Source organism: Papilio polytes, unplaced genomic scaffold (assembly GCF_000836215.1).
Source record: "Papilio polytes unplaced genomic scaffold, Ppol_1.0 DF824191.1, whole genome shotgun sequence".
NCBI classification, from domain to species: domain Eukaryota; kingdom Metazoa; phylum Arthropoda; class Insecta; order Lepidoptera; family Papilionidae; genus Papilio; species Papilio polytes.
This window is the reverse complement of record NW_013525013.1, coordinates 824,406-831,004: the sequence shown is the minus strand read 5'-3', so window position 1 is coordinate 831,004 and position 6,599 is coordinate 824,406.

The following is a 6,599-nucleotide window of genomic DNA, read 5'->3' as shown; positions in this document are numbered from 1 at the left end:
AATGTGATAAATATGGAGTTGAATGGAAGAAAGGTGTGTTAGTCTTGATGTTTTCACTTTCAGTACACTTGTTGTATGATGTTTGATGCTTTAAAATGTGTTAAATCTTTGTTTTAGTAATTTTTTTGGTCCTTCGAGTCGGATAAAGTTTTTTAAATAAAATTTAATTGAATAATTGTTTTAAATGCGGGATTATTAGTGTTTTAAATTAAAATTCAGCGTAAAAGGAAGACATTTTTCATTATAAATTATTTTTTATATATTGCTCGAAAGTTTTTTGTTCTCAAGTGTAGTGAAAGTGGAAGCATAGAGCGGACTTGGGCGGCTGTCCTGTTAGTGTGGTCACAACGGCCCTGTCTAAATGTAATTAGATCTTACGACTGATAAGTACATTGAATTGTTTCTATTACGATATTTTTTTACTCTCAATTTGTTCCGAAACGATCGTCACTGAAAGTGAAGTTTTCAATTTAATGAATTTAATTATTTTAATGATTCAATTTAATGAAAATATTTTAATCGGCACCAAACTTTTTAAATCTACAATCGAAGTTTTCAAATTATATATAAAGGAAGCAATTATTATTCTTAATTTTAATTTGTTTTTGGACTTGTTTTGTCAGTTTAAATATTATTGTTTACTTTCATAGCAAAAATGACTTAGTGTCGATCGCTCCGGAATGCTATATGGGAACTTCTCAACTTTTTATAGTGGCCGTATATTGTTTAATCTTATTTTTGTATAGAAATTGACGTCAAATGTTCTTACTATTAAAATTGGTTTTTCCTTGCACATAGATTTCTAACAATGTACTCATAGTCCGTATGTTTCAATTTAATCTATAATCATTTAATTGTTGATTTATTTTAGTAAATTATATTCAAGTAAGGAAACTGCATTGGTGTCATTTATGGTATTATGAATGCCTTGTTTATGACTTTAAAAAAAAATTAAAAATGGGGTTAAATAATATACGGCCCTACTTTTTATAAAATGCTATTTTAGTTAACTATCGGCCAGTTTGTCATACTCGGGATGTTCTCAGGTAACACACAATGTAACTTTTGTTGTATATATTTTTAATTGTATGAAATATGGGTTTTTACAAGAAGCCTGTACTTAAACTCTTTCTGAATCAATTAATTTTAAATTTAATTTTCAATTTTAAAATCAAATAAAAGTGAGTTTTTATGAAAATGGATGTATGATAGTTTGTGTCAAAATGTTAGTATTTCTTTAATGCAAGTGCGTCAAACTACTTTAGTGCACAAAGATTCTATCAATATGATAAAAAAAACTCAATTTTTATTAGGTAGATGTGGCTACACAATTTTGACAATATTTTTTAAACCAAAGTAAAAAGTTTTTCAATAGTAAAATAACTAAATTATAAATTAAGCGTTTTGAAATGGATTTACTAAAAAGGACGAAAATATGCCATGATTTTTAATGTCTCATTTACTTTTAAAATTTATCAATTGAGCATGTATTTAAAAAGCTAGTAATGAAAAAATAAGCAAAATTTTACGCCGAAAATGTACAAAAGCCCCATCTATAAAAAATACTGAAATAACTTATTTGTATAATTCTTTCAGCAATGAGAACTTACGTTAATAAAATTTGACAGAGTATAAGTACAGGCTTCCATAAAGTTTGTAACATTTTTTACACAATATCGAGACCCATGTATAAAATATGGACTATCAAATCAAAATTTTTGTATTCTGATTTACTTGTAAAAAATAATTAAAAAAATATTTTTTGTAGGTGCTTTCGTTACGTTTTCACTGTAACATCCTTCATAATACTTGTGAATAATTTACCACCACTCCAACTGAAGGCAACCCATTTCATAATATTGCATTTTCCTGCTTACACCACAAAATGTGACCGTAATGCTAATTTTACTTGACATTATAATATTAGTTACGTCTAAATTTTTCGTTTTTTTAAATCTCACAAGTTACTAGTGTCATTTTTTGTTATAATAACTACACTTTAAATCTCTTCCGGTGTAAATCCGAATTTGACAGTTGTCAAATCCCATATTTGACAGTTTTTTGTTAGGTAGTAGCCACACAAAAACTGTCAAATTCAGGATAACGTTGGCGTTGCAAAGGCTGTCGCTGTTCCAAAAATGTATTAAAACATATCGTGTTCTGTGTTTAGGAAAGTCCTGATCAAGTTACATTTCGTGGTGTCTGTAGGGAGGTGCGATTGTTTATAGTACAAAACAATCACATCATACATTTATCCAACCAAAAAATATATATTGATTTCCAATTCATGGAGATCGTTTATTTATTTTCACAATTTCGTGTGATTTTTTTCTCTTTACTAATTTTGTTTTAGTGTTCCATGAATCGGAATTTTTACTTTACGATATCTGTAATTGCTATGTTTTTATATATAAGTAAATCTTTTCTATTGTGATGTTAAGGCGGGCTTCCATTGCGCATGATTCTCAGACACAATGGAAGCCCGCCTTTAAAGAAATGTTTGCCGGTAGGCGAGGCAGATTATCCCACCACGGGCCTATTGCATCGTATTGACGTAGTTATCCGACTTAACAAAAATTAATAATAATACTCTAAAAAATTTGCCATCACGCGAGTTTGACAGCTGTCAATTTGACTGTCAAAGTTTTTGGAATTGCAATAAATGGTTTGATTTTGAATTGCTAATGTATCTATGCATGCAGTCGTTAATTTTATATGCGTTCTTTAATTGAAATCCAAAGAAGGTAGTCATTTTTTATTTTGAGAAATTAAATTGATTTTGTTTTTTTTTGATCACTCGATGCTTCCGTCGTCATCATCTTCACCGCCATAATCATAACAATTTTTGATATCATCACCGTCATTTTCGCCTTTCATCATCACCGTCAATCATCAAATCACTCCATTTTGACGTAGCATCGACTGACAAAATGTCAATCCATATTAAAAAAAAAAAATTAATAATCCATCTAAAAAATATCTTATTTTTCGAAATTATTTTTAGTCAAACCTCTTTGGGATATCAATTAAAAGTATTCACATAAACTGCCCACTGTTTTTAATTTCTGATTTTTTTCTTTTTAGGCATTTTAAATAAATTTGCGTTGACGTGTGGAAGGTCTGTTAGGCATTAAAATCTACAAGCCCAATTAAATTTGTTTTAAAAGTACAAAATCCTTTCTATTATTAATGAGTTAAAAATATATTTGCATGGAAAAATATACACAAATTAAATTAAGAGTTTTGAAAACTTACAATGACATTTGAAAAAAATAATTTAGTATTTTATTTAATTTATTATACGGACTACGATATGTATTTAATTTATTTATTAATTTTATGTATAATTTTAATTTTTTTTTAATATTTATTAATTGGTATTTATGTTTATTCATTACTAAAGATATAAATCTTTTATTCCGTGACGTTTATCATATTTATTAATATGGTATATGAAATGCTTTTATTACTATTTTTTTGTCCCACATTTAAATTAAAAATATCCCCAAAAAATCTTTTTTTGGAACATTTGTCAATTTTAAAAAATCATCACCTACTATGAAAATATACCAAAGGTTTACGACAAATGTCAAGAAGAAAAATATATGAATTAGACAATTTTTTAATACTTTTCAGTTTATGGTATTCATTTCAAAGTATAAGTTTAAATAATTTTAAACGATTTTCTTTCATATAGATATGACGATAAGATTTATTTTAATTATTTCTTTGTTTGCAATTGGAGAAATAACTAGGGGATTCTATTTATCATGTGAATTGTCCATGTCCGTTTTAAGACTAAAGTAACCCGCGTACAGTAACGTCCAGTAACTTATATAAGTAAGCATACGTCACTATACGGTACTGCGTTTGAACTATTCGGCAATCTTCAATGGGCTTAAGATTTTAATACGGAAAGGTTATGTAAGTTAGGTGTAGGCTAGGCTAGGAGCGATGTCGGAAAGAGATTGCAATTGCAATGGAAATTTTTGAAAAATTAAAAAAAAATGTTAGAGGGGTAACGTTTCATAGTAGAGTGCGTATGGGGGAAGTCTATCCGCCATTTTGTGACGTTGGAAACAAAATGGCGATGGGTTTCTTTACGTAAAATTTGGCGGTTTTTTTTGTCTCGCTGACGTACTCTACTTTGAACTAAGTTTGGGATCGTTTAGGCTTTGTATTGTAAGTTTTTTGGGTTAAGGCTGTCCAGTCACACGATTGCTTCCATGTTTTAAAACGCTTTTTTATCTAAATTAAATTCTTGGATTATTCCCAACCGTCACCCCGCCCTGTCCCCAAGTGGAGACAGATGATAATAAAATGTTTCATCTGTCCCACCTTTTGCGACGAGGGGACGGTTGGAACTTATTTTATTTCATAGCGGTTCCGCCTGTCACCTTATTGGTGATAGTGCAAATAAAAAGTGGGACGGATGAAACTTTATTCTCACGTGGGGACAGCCGGGTGACGGTTGGGGATAATCCAAATTCTTGAATTTTGTAACTCGTTTCTCATATTTAGCTTGTAATTTAGTTTTTTAATGCTTTCGAAATTCAAAATTAATTGTAAATTTTAAGTTTATTTTATTCGGTTATCGCGTTTCTATGTTTGGATTGTTTGTTTTTAACGGATCTAATGTAAACCGCTAATGCTGTTGGGTTCCAGCACAGTTCTATCAAATTCTAGACGAGTCGAATACTATCATTCTAAATGTCAGTTTAATTGAGAAAAAATGTAGCTATCGGTTTCACGCCTGTACCCCTCCACCCCTTTCATCAAAGGTTTAGCTTTAAAGATTGTTGTTTGCCTTAAAAAATGTGATCTTATGACGATTGTAAAGATGTCGCAGGTTGTGGCGGTCGCGGGTGGATCGATTTGGTTCGGAGTTTATTTTCTTGGTAGTTTGTAGTTTTGTCCCCGCGGCCGTCAGCATGTATGCCTTGTTATTGTAACAAATTGAATGTAATGTAAGATTTGACAATGTGCGGTGTTACGATAGGCTCAGTGGATACTGTTGGTCAATTGGATACATTTAGCGAGGGCGAGGGCTCTATTGGTCGATGTGCTTCCACTGACAGGAGTGGATGCGGCTGGTATGGTATTTTTTTTTATTTGTAACGTGCATTTCGTTACAATCCCTCTAATCGATGTATCCTAGTGTAATTTTCAATGTCTGAACTACTAGTTTCATCTCCGGTGCCCTATGTTTGAACCAATAAAGCCCTAAACCGCTATAAAGTTTTTTTAATGAATCGTAAGAGAAATCCTTAGTTCCACAATAATTAAAAATATGTAAATTTTTTCTTATCTTAGTAAGTAAAAGATCTCATATGTCATATTTTTTTTTGTTTTGTCTTTTTTTATATTTTTGAGGAACTCCGGAATAGTTGCGTTGAGTTAAAGACAACCTATGTAAAATAAAATATATTGATGTATATAAAACTCTGTTTTATTTATAACCAAAACAATTGACTACATCGTAAATTATACAAAATTAAAAAAATAAAGATATTACATTGTTTGTATGGTAAATAATTGGAAAAAAATTGAGCATTTTTCTTTAATAGTCCTCATTATGAAATACGTCCATTTTAGTCGCTTTAGTCTTGTTTTTTTCCATTATTTTTTTTAATTATTCTACTTAAAGATTGTAACTTTAAAAATATTTTTCATTTTAATTTTATCACCATTTGACCTTCAGCCTTAAGATAAAAGAATATAAAGAGAATTTAATTCTAAAATATCGAAAATAGCAATGGTCCTTTCTGAGCCGTAATACGATCATATTTTAAGAATGTCGTTGGTCTTGAGTCTATCCTTCAAGAGGTTCAGTGCGTGGCTGTGCGTGAGGCGATGTCCACGTGAACACTGCTCCGGGCTGACGCAGCGGCCGTCGGTATGCCGGCGCAAGCCGAGCCGGCAGTGACAGCCGAGCACACAACGCCGGCCGCGCGCCACGCACGTACGGTTATCGCAACGAGGCTCGCAACCATACCGGCACACGTACTCCTCGCTAGGGTCTAGACAACTATCTGATAAACAAGAAATTGTGTTTAAAGGAATACTGAGAGATGTAGATGTCACCAAATGAAGGCAGCCTTTAGAGAATCGAAAGTTGTAAAGTAGATGTAAAGAATACTTCAAAAAGACCTAAATAATAGCTGCCTGCTCCTAGACGACGCCTATGCTATCCAAGCGCAATTTAAGTCACTAACTGTTGCTCGCGACTTCGTTCGCGTGATATTAATAATAACAAAAAATAGTCTATGGTACTGGTAACGTAGTCATGGTGAAAGAATATTTGAAATCGGCCGAATAGTTTTTGAGTTATCTCAATACGTACAAAAATACAAATGTTTCCTCTATATTATTAGTATAGGTAAGTTCAATAAAAAAAGGTACAGAATTTAACAAAAGAATAGTAAAAGAGTTGAGAACGAACACCCAGTTATGGAACAGTCAAGTACTTCTACTATGGCTCAAAATTGGATCATCAAGGAAGCTTGTAAATCATTCACTTTATAGATATGTGCTTACGCAGCAAGCAATCAGTCTCTCGCACGCACTGTCCGCTATAGTGTCGCAACAGCGGCGGGCGG